The sequence below is a fragment of the Hibiscus syriacus genome, unplaced genomic scaffold (genome assembly GCF_006381635.1).
Source record: "Hibiscus syriacus cultivar Baekdansim isolate YM2019G1 unplaced genomic scaffold, ASM638163v2 tig00113722_pilon, whole genome shotgun sequence".
Taxonomy (NCBI): domain Eukaryota; kingdom Viridiplantae; phylum Streptophyta; class Magnoliopsida; order Malvales; family Malvaceae; genus Hibiscus; species Hibiscus syriacus.
In genome coordinates this window covers 1,579,410-1,594,291 of record NW_024063469.1, presented here as the reverse complement: position 1 = coordinate 1,594,291, position 14,882 = coordinate 1,579,410, and the positions used below count along the sequence as shown (strand labels likewise).

Genomic DNA, 14,882 nt, shown 5'->3' with positions numbered 1-14,882 from the left:
ATTCAAGTACAATCACCCATGGCAGCCAGATTGTTGAGTTTCCGAAAAGAGATAGTTGAACCACTCGAAGTCTCAGAAATTTACTATAACTTACCAGACACAATCCAATGTCTCGATCACCCAGGAAAATAGCCCATTTTTAGGGTGGTGATCGCTCTCGGTTCATCTCTTGCACCCTTAGTTTCTCCTCTAGCTGAGCTAAGCAGAACCAATCATCCGCCGCCACCATGCTTTCATGTGCAAGGCATTTTTAACATTTTTTTTTGTTACACTTTCAGTGTTTTATCATCTATATTCAGATAAAAACATGTACAAATTTGATAAGAAAACCACCAACAATGTAACTTCATTTCAACTCACTCTGCCAATGAGTATAGTTTAATTATATGAAGTGCTATAGGATAGATTTTCCGCACCGGAAATATAAGAGCATTATCAAAGGATCAACCCTTGAGCAGGTGCAGGCTTGGAGGGGTTTTTTTTTTGTTCGTTTGGTTCAGAAGCTATAGGGGACTCATCAGATAGATGAATCCGAGCAAAGTCATCTACCACTTTTCTTTTTCTTTCTTCCTCGGCTGCTCCCACTTTTTCCTTTGTTTTCTGCCCGACGTCCCCTGCTGCTTTTGCCACCTTGTTGAAAGCACCGGTTACCCATGAAGCTCAGGTGAATACATACCTGTTCTTCATTATGGCAGATCCCGCACTGGTGACCTTTTGCTCGGCAGCAGCAAGAGCTGATTTGGTTTTCTCTGAGACTTGAAATTTCTAATCAACTTCCCGCACTTTGTCACTCACCACAGTAGTGCCTGCGCTTACCTTCTCGGTGAAGCTGATTTTCTTGTCGAAAGATGCTACCTTGGCTGAGGCTGTTGATGTTAACCGGTGCTTCTCATCGAAGCTCTTTGCCTTGTTGACTGCATCTTTGCCCAAGATGAAGCCCTTAGCAAGCATACCTGTGACAACGTCCTCTGCCTTTCGAATAGTTGAATCAGCACCGACAGGGTTTTTGTTTTGTGTTGGCTGCAGAAAGTAGAATTCTAAGCTTTGTTCTAGCATTTAAACTTACAATAGAGCATGACACACTGGCACTTACAGGAGGCGGTGCAAAAGCAGTAGCAGGAGCCGGGAGCACCGTAAAAGCTGCTGCAGGCAGCTTGTAATCTGGGGCCAATGAAATGTTGACAGACAGATCGACTATGGTTGCTCCCAGCAACACAAGTACTTAGTAAAATTGTATGCCAAAAAGAGAAAAAAAATTATGTTGGCCTATTCAATCTACATTTGCAACATGAATACATCTCTCAAGCAATCCGGATAAGAAGATAAAGTCCCAAACAATCTATACTTAATTTTTGAAAGAAAAAGAGAAGCTATCCATGTTGTCCATGGAATCAGGTGGTTCAACATTAGCACAAGATGGAAAGACAAGAATTATAAAGCAGATTGTCTTTGTTAGAGTTTGACCCGAATTCGGTTTAATTCGTATTAATGGACAGATAATTGGATAAGTAATAAACCTAATTTGATTAGAAATAGGAAGTTTTTCTTTCCTTCATTTTGAAAACATATTTTGAATAGATTTCTACTAAATAAGTTTCTTTTGTAATCAAGTATTTACCCATGTAAATGGATACTAGGGGTTAGAGTTAGAAATCAAGCTATATTGCAAATCCTCTTGTATTTTTCTTCTGTCGACATTAGTGAAAACCCACATAGAACTTTCGAATCTATTTTATTGTGCAATCACTATACTTGTGGTTATCTTCTGACAGTCTTATATTATGATTATCAACAAAGAAAACATTAGCACACATTTTTCCATGAAACAAGTGAAACGGTATTGAAATTACTGAATGCAGTTGAATTACCGAAAGAAGAATAGCAGTCTATATCACCAGAAAAGGAAAAGAATTCGTGTATGTCTTGCTCAGTAGCTCGTAAAGAAACATTGCTGACTTTAATGGTTAAAAATCTGCAATGACAAGCAGCATTACTAACAAAATCTTCAAATTAAAGGAGAAAAAGAAATAACTCTAAAACATATGCAAATCAACATCCTGAAACAACAATATCTCATTGACTTTATAATATCTGCAAGTCATGACCGACTATCTCCCTTGACCTAGGTAAGCACTAAACACAACTCAACCTCAACAAGCTTACAAGTGAAAATAAATGAAGCGATCTAAAAAGAACAGAAAAAAAAAATCTTGAATGATTCGACTAAGCAAACACGAATACAAAAATCCTTATATTAATTAAGTTCCCTCGAGAATCAAGTGAAACTCACGCTGCATTTTGCACAAAGTTACAGCAATCGTTGGATAGACAAACAAAAATATCAAAACAGATAGGGATTCAAAGATTGGAACAAACAAACAGAAAATGTGAACGAACTTCAGGTTGCAAAGAAAAGATCAAATTAAAAGGAAAACGAAGTTGGTATTCATCAATCAAGAGAAAGAACTAACCGACGCCATGGCCAAGGAGAGATGAGAACGTCAGCCAATCCAATCAAATCAAATCTTCGTCTGAAGGAAGGAAGAAAAGAAATGAGGGTAACCAAATAAGGGAGAGAGAGACTGAAGAGGATTGGGGGCACGTGCGAGGGGTGTGGTGTAGGCAAACTGGTAATGCTTGGCACGCACGAGAGAGGGAGTTCTTTTTAGGGGATCATGTACCGCCAATTGGAGAATTTGTGTTAAGGCAATAATTACAGATTCCGTTTCTTAAATCTTAATTGTTTGCATTCGGGCCCTCCCTTACACGTTCTTCCGACAAACAAATTCAATTTCATTGTCTTAAAGAAAAATAATAATCATTTAGCCCATAGATGTTTGAATTAAGGTCATTGAATGACCCTATAAAATCATTCTATGTTGGAACCTAATAAATTTAAAACATTATATCATTATTACATGTAATTATAAATTAAGATATTTATTTTTCAGAAGAATAATAAGATCCAAAATTTTGAGTAAATGTATAAGGTTTGACTCGGGATAGGGTTTATGAGCATAAATGGACCATTGAGAGAGGTCAGAATTTAGCAAGGAAAAATTGTGAGGGAACCAAATGTGGAAGGACCAATTTGATAATTAACTCATTGAGAAAAATCAAGCTGGTTTTTCCTTGACGTGGATGAGGTCACGGTGAGAATTTTAGGGGAAAAGTTGATTTCTTTCACCAACCTTTATTCATCTTTACCTTCTATAATTGATATACTTTTTAATTTGTATCCCTGTTACAATAATAGTGGTATTTGTAAATGTATAAATATTTATTATTAGTTCACATAAAATTGGACATTTTAATGATGAAATTATAAGTTATAACTATAGTCTTATCATCATAATTTATTAATTGTGGATACTTATGTATCAACAATTACTATTATTAATATGCTAATGTAATTTAATTATATATTAATGTATATAGCGGCATAACTTGGTGGTAGAGTTTAGGAGGATCAACTTAAAATTTAAAAAGATTACAAGATAAATCAAAATTTTAGAGTTTAGGAGGATCAACTTAAAATTTAAAAAGATTACAAGTTTAAATCAAAATTTTCAAAAATTTTGAAGAGATTAATTTACATTTTTAATAAAAATTGGAATCTAACTAATTTTTTTTTAAAAAATTTAAGAGGCTGAATGGAATTTTAAAAAATTATTAGAAGGGTTTAATATATAACATTAAAAGAACTAAAAGCTTAATACGACTTTCTAAAAATTTTGTAGGGGCAAATTAATTTTTTGAAAATTTTAAGAGTCTAAAATTAAATTTTTTAGATTTTGGGGGACAATAGGTCCATAGCCCTCACATGTCCCATTGTGGTCCGTCATCGAATATATACTAATAATCTATTAAACTTTTCATTAATTTAAAAAATTTAATTTTATAAATATTTGTTGATTGTAAACTAATATATACCATAAAACAATTTTAAAAAGTAAAAGTATAATTATAATGTTATGATAAATTACACAAATAAGCCATAAATTATGAATATTTTTAGAAGTCACCTCAACCTTTCTATTTAGTTCATAATGATCCTTTACTATTATGATTATTGCACTTTGATTACTAAAATTCCAACACTTTAATAAAATACTCAAATCAATACTTCAACATTCAAAATATTATATTTTCAACCCAAACTTTCCTAAACTTTCGATTTTCAACCACCTAACTTTATAAATTTGTAATTCAACCCTAACTCAATATTTAATTCAAAATTCAGCATACTAATAAATTTTCCAGCATTCAATAATTTACCCAAATAATACCTCTACATTTAATAACTTGCAAACAAGTCTCCAAGGTTTTGGGACCTTTCAATTTCCACTTCTAATTTTTACCAAATTTGCAATTTGGTTTCCAAACAACTTTCCAACTAAATATCCATAATTACAAAATATCAAAAATCAACATTGAACCCTTCAAATATTACATTCTTACAATAATATCTCACAATTCCAAAAACTTGTAAACTAGCCTTTTTACACTTTTAAGGTTCCAAACTAATCCAAATCAATCTCCAAATCACATGGAACACTTCTATTATCATTTCTAATCCATAGAAAAAATTTCAACATTTTCCCCCAATTTTCTTCCCTATGTCCAAATACTTTATATGTAACACCCCAACCCGTACCCGATCCGAATATGAGTCCGAGATGTCACATTGCCTTTTTAAAACATTTTTCCTTACAAAATAACAAAACATTTGAACTTATTTTAAGAAAGTACTATAATAAATTATTGAATTATGTTTATAATAAAATTTTACAAAAACGTATTTGTGTACATTAAAATACGTATGAACAACAATCTGCTACAACACCATGAATAATAACTGCTACAGTAACCTGCTACAGTACCGATTACACAAATTTTCTAGAATGCAAATAGGGAATCGGTACCCTGCTACAGGGAATCGATTCCCCTGCTACAGTACTGCTATAGTACTTCCGTAAAACGTATATAAATCTTGTAAAAATTTAACCATTCATTACTATACATTTACATTTACATAAATATGTTCAAAATATTAGAAAAGTCTATCAGAGCGTTAGTACTAACAACTTATTATATTTCTTACATACCAACATATTATACACAATCAAAATACATACTTTAGTAATTACTTCTGATCTGATCTTCTAACAGTGTTGTTGTTTTTGCCACTTCTATTTCTGCTAATCTTGGTTCTTCGTACCTACGTGTAAATCGCTTACACGCTAAGTCATAGACTTAGTGAGGCATAATAATAATAATAATGATGCTATAATAAAATAAAACGTAACGAAAACATCTCTGCAATCAATGTAAGCTACATAACAATGTACCTTACCAATAATCTTCTCAATTTAATCATCATAAATTCATATAATAAATTCCGTAAGTTCAATAGATTCAATAGCCCATGATACAATACTGAGAACCCGAGGTATGTGAGTACTGTGAGGTTGTGCACTATGCTGTCACCACAGCTCATATAAATTTGCACCGAAGTGCCACGTAGAATTTGTCCCGAATGACCGCATAGAGATGCACCGAAGTGCCACGTAGAATTGCACCGTAGTACCATATAATATGTCCCTAAGGACCACATAGAAATTCCTTAAGAATCATTTACATATACCAAGGATCAAGTACATGTCTCAAAAGACATCATACATGCTCCAAAGAATACATATACGTCCCGAAGGACCACGTAGAATTTTGTCCCGAAAGACCGCGTAGACCCTGTACTCTTGGCATGCCAACTATACCTATAGTTCTCATCTACATAACATGGGCTTTTACATTTCACGTAGTTTATATCGCGTATACATGTAACTTCTTACCTTTATCATATAGCTCATATCATCTTTTCATATAATCATATAACTCCATGCTGCATAACTGGTCTCACATTTTCATGTAATACATAAATTAGGTAAAATAATGCATATAACACACATAACATATGATTATAGTAATGTACACCTAGAAGTCATATTATTATTCATATATCAAGATATAAAATCTAGACTTATCACAAGTCTAGACCTGAATGTATTTCTATAATCATGATATGCATATGCACTCACCTAAATCTCTTTGCCTTTCCCTCGATCGATCTTACTCGTCCCTTGTTCCGGAACTCGTTAAGGCTCGATATCTACATGAACATAATTTTCGAGACAATTATCAAAATCCTAAACCTTGCAATTAACCTCTAACAGCTTAAACAAATTTAATGAACCAAATCTCAACTTTTCCTTTAGGGGGAATCGATTCCCCCAGGGGTATCGGTTCCCTCTGCAAAATCTGTAAATTTTACTGTTCAAGCCTGAAAATCATCAACCCTTCACTAAATTTTCTCATACAAAGTTCATTTCATACTACCAAACTTAACTACAACCATTTTAACTAACTTCTATCATTTCAACACTTTATTATTTCCAATATTTCATTCAAATTCTTAAAACCAATAATCATACCCAAATTCCAAACATGTTATTAATCAATTCTAACACTCTATATTCCTTAATTAACCTCTTGACAAGTCAAAAATCTTATTCAAACTTTAAAAACTCATACATATCAAAATTTCATCTAAAAACCCATTTTTCAAATCTATCTCTAAAACATTTATCTTGTTGTTTTAATGCCATATAAGCTTTCCTTTAGCTTATATAACATCCAAACTTCAATTTCCAAGCTTAAAATCAAAGAAACGACTAAAGTTTGAATTTTTACCTTGAGCTTGGGTTTCACGTTGAAGAGGAAGAAGATGAAGAGAAAAGGGGGATGAGTAATATGGAACTTATCTCTTCAATTCATTCACATGGGTATTATAATACCCACAATTTATTATTTTATTTGCTCAATGACCCTTTTACCCTCTTACTTCTTCTTCACTTATTAATCAATCCTACACCAACATCTTTCAATTAATTCCTTCACTTTTCAATTTATTTAATTTGGTCATTGAATTAAAAATCTTACACTTAAATCACTGACCCGGTATTGAGGATGTTACAAATCTCCCTCCCTTAAGAAAATTCTTCCTCGAATTTTCATTGCACGAACAAATGAGGATACTGATATCGCATATCTTCTTCACGCTCCCACGTTGCTTCCTCTATTTTATGATATCTCCATAGAACTTTGACCAAAGGAATAGTCTTATTCCTTAGTTGTTTCACTTCGTGAGCTAATATTTGAACAGGTTCTTCCTCATAAGTCAAGTCAGGTCGAACCTCAATCTTTTCTGGTGTCACGATATGAGAGGGATCAGATCTATATCTTCGAAGCATTGAAACGTGAAAGACATCATGTATCTTTTCCATCTCAGGGGGTAAAGCTAGCTGATATGCCACATGTCCTACTCTCTTTACAATCTCATAAGGCCCAATAAATCTAGGACTCAATTTTCCTTTCTGACCGAATCGTAATACTTTCTTCCAAGGAGAAACTTTTAAGAAAACTTTTTCTCCAACTTCAAATTCAATTTCTTTTCTTTTGAGATCAGAATAGGACTTTTGTCGATCAAATGCCACTTTGAGATTATGTTGAATTTCTCGAACTTTCTCTTCCACATCTTGAGTCAAATCCGGACCAAGAACACTTCGATCTTTGAGTTCATACCAGTTTAATGGCGTACGACATCTTCTTCCATATAAAGCCTCATAGGGTGCCATCTTGATACTGGACTGGTAACTATTATTGTAAGCAAATTCGGCAAGTGGCAAATATCTTTCCCACGATCCCTTGAATTCAATTACACAAGCTCTCAACATATCTTCTAGGATTTGGATCGTTCGCTCAGATTGTCCATCAATCTGAGGATGAAAAGCTGTACTAAAGTTTAGGTGAGTTCCCAATGCTTCATGTAGGGATTTCCAGAATCTCGAAGTGAATCGAGGATCTCGATCAGAAATTATAGAAATGAGCACTCCATGCAATCTGATAATTTCTCTGATGTACATTTCTACGTACTTTTCCATAGAGAAATCTGTTCTAACCGGAAGGAAATGCGCTGACTTAGTCAGACGATCGACAATTACCCAAATTGAATCTCTTTTGTTCGGAGTCAAGGGTAACCCCGTAACAAAATCCATTGTCACATTTTCCCACTTCCATTGTGGAATAGAAAGCGATTGCAATAATCCTGACGGAACTTGATGCTCGGCTTTGACTTGTTGACAAGTCAAACAATTAGATACAAATTCTGTAATGTCTTTCTTCATTCCAGACCACCAATATCGACTCTTGAGGTCCATATACATTTTGTTTCCTCCTGGGTGCATCATTAATGGACTACAATGAGCTTCCATCAATAGATCATTCTTTAACTCATCATCATTTGGAATTATTAGCCTCCCTTGATAATATAGGTTCCCATCAGCTTTCATCCCATAATCTGTACACTCTCCATTCCTTATTTGTTGTAGCTTCTTTGAACACTTTTCATTACTAGCTTGCAATTCTTTAATTCTATCTAGCCATGACGGCTTGAGAGTCAATTCGGCACAGATAACACCATCTTCACTTAATGATAGTCTAGCATCCATAGTTCTTAAGGCTGCAAACGTCTTTCGGCTTAAGGCATCTGCTACCACATTTTCTTTTCCCGGATGAAAATCAATCACAATATCATAATTCTTGAGAAATTCCACCCATATTCTCTGTCTTAAATTTAACTCTTTCTGAGTCATCAAGTACTTTAGACTCTTGTGATCTGTATATAAATAACATTTTTCACCATGCAAGTAGTGACGCCAAATTTTAAGAGCGAACACTACTGCAGCCATCTCTAGATCGTGCGTTGGATAATTCTTTTCGTGCGGTTTTAATTGCCTCGATGCATATGCTACCACCTTGCCATCTTGCATCAACACACATCCCAACCCATTATGGGATGCGTCACTATATACCACAAAATTCTTACCGGATTCAGGTTGAACCAATATAGGAGCTTCTGTCAAAATCTTCTTTAGTCTTTCAAAACTTTCCTGACATTCTTGAGTTCAAGCAAATTTTACCTCTTTCCTCAATAACTTGGTTAGGGGTAATGCTATTATCGAAAAGTTTTTAACGAATCTTCGGTAATAACCAGCTAACCCCAGAAAACTCCAGACTTCTGATACATTCTTTGGAACTTCCCATTCTAAAATAGCTTTAATCTTTTGGGGATCCACTCGAATTCCTTCTGCAGAAATCACATGTCTAAGGAAAGTCACATTCTTCAACCAGAATTCACATTTGGAGAGTTTGGCATAAAGCTTTTTTTCTCATAGAATTTGCAAAATGATCCTCAGATGTGTGTCATACTCTTCTTGTGATTTCGAGTACACTAATATGTCATCAATAAAGACAACAACAAACTGATCCAAATAGGGCTGAAAAATCCTATTCATGAGGTCCATGAAAGCAGCTGGTGCATTCGTAACTCCAAATGGCATCACGATAAACTCATAGTGACCATATCTCGTTCTAAATACCGTCTTTGGAATATCCTTGTCTTGAATCTTTAATTGATGATAACCAGAACGTAAATCAATTTTTGAGAACAATGAAGCTCCCTTTAACTGATCAAATAAATCATCAATTTGGGGAAGGGGATACTTATTCTTGATGGTCACTTTATTGAGTTGCCTATAATCAATGCAAATACGCATTGAACCATCTTTCTTTTTGACAAACAAAACCGGAGCTTCCCATGGTGAGACACTTGGTCTAATAAATCTCTTTTCTAGCAACTCTTGCAATTGATTCTTTAATTCCTGCAATTCTTTCGGAGCCATACGATAAGGTGACATTGCAATAGGAGCTGTTCCCGGCATAACTTCAATTTGAAACTCTACCTCTCTATCTGGAGGTAATCCTGGTAACTCAGCAAAGAACACATCAGGAAATTCTTCGACTATCGGAACCTCATCTAACCCTTTCTCTTTAACTCTTGTATCTACTACATTTGCAAGAAAACCTTGACATCCTTGTAGCATCAACTTCTTTGCTGCCATTACCGATATTACATTTGTTAAAGGATTAATTCTTTCACTAATCACATTTACTTCTATCCCTTCTGGACTCTTCAGGTTTACCTTTTTCAATCTACAATCAACATTTCCATAATAACGAAACAACCAATCCATTCCCAGAATCACTTCGAATTCCTCAAAAGGTAGTTCCATCATATTAGCAGAAAATTCAATTCCCTGAATCTTTAGAGGACACCCCTTACAAACCTTGTTTACCCGAGCACTATGCCCTAAAGGGTTAGTTACTATCACCTTATTACTCGTAGCCTCTAATGGAATTCTCAATTTATTTACTAATTTACTGGTAATATAAGAATAATTGGAACCCGGATCAATCAACACCAATACTAATTTATCATACAGCTGGAAATTACCTGCTATAATATCGGGATCATCACGATCGTCACTTGTTTTTAAATTGTATACTCGTGCAGTGGAGCGAATTTCAGGTTGTGTAGAGGATTCAGATTGATTCTTTCCTCTACCTCTTCCTCGTCCTCTTTGTGAGGCAGAAACATTTCTTTCAGGTGGTGCAGACTCACCAACCATTAATGGGCAATCCCGAATGAAATGCCCGGCTTCACCGCATCGAAAACAGACTCCAGAAGCCATTCGACATGTTCCGAAATGATTTTTCCCACAATGCTGACACTGTCTTGCTTGACCTGGAGTGGATCTCCCAATACCAGATCCCACTGATTGTGTCTGTCGAGCTCTCATCTGACTTGCTCCTCTAGCAGAAGATGCAATTGATTCTGATCTAGCTTGAGGTCGGAATCTTGAATCTATTCCTCTTTTTGGTAGTGATGTGCTTGAAAAAGAACCTATCCTCTTACATGTTTGAACTTTTGAGTCCCTAAATCTCTCATTTTGAGCTCTTTCAAGAGCTTTAGCACGATTAATCACCTCTTGGAATAAGGACAAGTTCAATACTATCAGCATCTCTTTCAATATAGGGTGCAAGCCCTCCACAAACCATTCACAAGCATCTTTTTCTGTAGCCACAAGCTCTGAAGCAAACCGACTCAGCTTATTAAATTCACACTCATATTCGTATATGGAGCGATTCATCTGCTTCAAATTCATAAACTCCTGCTTCATTTGTCTGATGAATTGATCTCCAATATACTTGTGTTTAAATTCCTCCAAGAACAGAGACCACGTCAACTGGTCACTTGACATTCTCATGGTGACGTTCATCCACCATATCCTCGCTTGACCCCTTAGTAATGACACAACTCCATCCATCTTCTCTACTTCAGAAGAGTGAAGACCATCTAACATGATTTTCAAATCATTCAGCCAAAGATCCGCTGCAACCAGACCTTCCTCGGCTTCTCCCTTAAATTCGGGAGCTCCTAATCCTCTCAACTCCTTTGCTACATTTACTCTGGGAGTTGATGGAACAGGAGGTTGGAAACGCATCAATACTGCATCTAATGTTCTAAAGAACACATCTTGATCAGCTACAGGCACTCCAGAAGGTGTCTGTTCTTCACTATGCCTGGCCAGGGCAGGTGAATTACTGCTTTCGGCGGGTCTATCATCTCCCGTTTCATTCTTAGAACTACCTTGTCCGGACATCTATAAAAATACAACCATATAATTCTATTAGCAAAAAACATACTTACTATTCCATCAGATCAGAAGTTTTCACTATTTGTTGGCATGTATATATTATACGACACTCTAGACTCCGGTTTATGCCGAGAATCGACTAAACCTTAGCTCTGATGCCATTAAATGTAACACCCCAAACCGTACCCGATCCGAATACGAGTCTGAGATGTCACATTGCCTTTTTAAAACATTTTTCCTTACAAAATAACAAAACATTTGAACTTATTTTAAGAAAGTACTATAATAAATTATTAAATTATGTTTATAATAAAATTTTAGGCAAAAACGTATTTGTGTACATTAAAATACGCATGAACACAAATTTTCCAGCATGCAAATAGGGAATCGGTACCCTGCTACAGGGAATCGATTCCCCTGCTACAGTACTTCCGTAAAACGTACATAAAACTTGTAAAAATTTAACCATTCATTACTATACATTTACATTTACATAAATATGTTCAAAATATTAGAAAAGTCGATCAGAGCGTTAGTACTAACAACTTATTATATTTCTTACATACTAACATATTATACACAATCAAAATACATACTTTAGTAATTACTTCTGATCTGATCTTCTAACAGTGTTGTTGTTTTTGCCACTTCTATTTATGCTAATCTTGGTTCTTCGTACCTACATGTAAATCGCTTACACGCTAAGTCATAGACTTAGTGATGCATAATAATAATAACAATGATGCTATAATAAAATAAAACGTAACGAAAACATCTACGCAATCAATGTAAGCTACATAACAATGTACCTTACCAATAATCTTCTCAATTTAATCATCATAAATTCATATAATAAATTCCGTAAGTTCAATAGATTCAATAGCCCATGATACAATACTGAGAACCCGAGGTATGTGAGTACTGTGAGGTTGTGCACTATGCTGTCACCACAGCTCATATAAATTTGCACCGAAGTGCCATGTAGAATTTGTCCCGAAGGACCACATAGAGATGCACCGAAGTGCCACGTAGAATTGCACCGTAGTGCCATATAATATGTCCCTAAGGACCACATAAAAATTCCTTAAGAATCATTTACATATACCAAAGATCAAGTACATGTCTCAAAAGACATCATACATACTCCAAAGAATACATATACGTCCCGAAGGACCACGTAGAATTTTGTCCCGAAAGACCGCGTAGACCCTGTACTCTTGGCATGCCAACTATACCTATAGTTCTCATCTACATAACATGGGCTTTTACATTTCATGTAGTTTATATCGCGTAGACATGTAACTTCTTACCTTTATCATATAGCTCATATTATCTTTTCATATAATCATATAACTCCATGCTGCATAACTGACTCACATTTTCATGTAATACATAAATTAGGTAAAATAATGCATATAACACACATAACATATGATTATAGTAATGTACACCTAGAAGTCATATTATTATTCATGTATCAAGATATAAAATCTAGACTTATCACAAGTCTAGACCTGAATGTATTTCTATAATCATGATATGCATATGCACTCACCTAAATCTCTTTACCTTTCCCTCGATCGATCTTACTCGTCCCTTGTTCCGGAACTCGTTTAGGCTCGATATCTACATGAACATAATTTTCGAGACAATTATCAAAATCCTAAACCTTGCAATTAACCTCTAACATCTTAAACAAATTTAATGAACCAAATCTTAACTTTTCCTTTAGGGGGAATCGATTCCCCCCTAGGGGTATCGGTTCCCTCTGCAAAATTTGTAAATTTTACTGTTCAAGCCTGAAAATCATCAACCCTTCACTAAATTTTCTCATACAAAGTTCATTTCATACTACCAAACTTAACTACAACCATTTTAACTAACTTCTATCATTTCAACACTTTATTATTTCCAATATTTCATTCAAATTCTTAAAACCAATAATCATACCCAAATTCCAAACATGTTATTAATCAATTCTAACACTCTATATTCCTTAATTAACCTCTTGACAAGTCAAAAATCTTATTCAAACTTCAAAAACTCATCCATATCAAAATTTCATCTAAAAACCCATTTTTCAAATCTATCTCTAAAACATTTTATCTTGTTGTTTTAATGTCATATAAGCTTTCCTTTAGCTTATATAACATCCAAACTTCAATTTCCAAGCTAAAAATCAAAGAAACGACCAAAGTTTGGATTCTTACCTTGAGCTTGGGTTTCACGTTGAAGAGGAAGAAGATGAAGAGAAAAGGGGGATGAGTAATCTGGAACTTATCTCTTCAATTCATTCACATGGGTATTATAATACCCATAATTTATTATTTTATTATTTTATTTGCTCAATGACCCTTTTACCATCTTACTTCTTCTTCACTTATTAATCAATCCTACACCAACATCTTTCAATTAATTCCTTCACTATTCAATTTATTTAGTTTGGTCATTGAATTAAAAATCTTACACTTAAATCACTGACCCGGTATTGAGGATGTTACATTATATCACATAGGGGGAACTTTTAGTTCAATTTCAAGCATGAATTCAACATCATATGATTAAATTCATGCATTTCCAATCATTACAACATCAAATTGAATCCAAATCCTAACACTTCCATAAACATGCCAAACCGTATATATGCATGTACAATTAATTTTAATCATCATACATGCTTTAGAAATAATCACTAACATCAAAAACATAAAAATCCTCCATCAATTATTCAAAATCACTAAACCCTCCTTGAACCCTAATCATGAAATCTCATCACACAATCATATTCACCATGAAATATTGGTACCAAACGATAGAAAATTTCATGTAGATTAATTCTCTATCTAATAGCTTAATCCAAAAACTAATTATATAACTTGAAAACTCAAAATAAAAATTTTACCTATTTTTACAAGGGAGGTTCGACCTTGGAGAAGAAAGAAGCTGAAAATGGCTTAATTGTCTTGAGTATTCTAGTATTTAAAAGATAAAACGCATGTCATTTTCTAATTAATTGAATTTAATATTCAATTAATGATAAATCTCAAAAATACCCTTAATAAATCTTGAAAATTACCAAATGTCATTGTATTATCTTCCATTAAAATATTCCTTGGTCAAAGATGAATCAATTTGACTTTGAATTTTCACTTTGGCCATGTAATTTTCAAAAATCACATTTTAGTCACTAAATTTCCACTGTTCAGTTAAATATGAAAAATTACACTGTTCCGAGCCAAATTTATCTGATCTAAAATATAAAAAAAA

General features: G+C 34.3%; 1 pseudogene; it reads right to left on the bottom strand.

Annotated features, from left to right (window-relative positions):
• Positions 1–316: 316 nt before the first annotated feature.
• LOC120187134 lies at positions 317–11,462 on the bottom strand (annotated as a pseudogene).
• Positions 11,463–14,882: the final 3,420 nt, after the last annotated feature.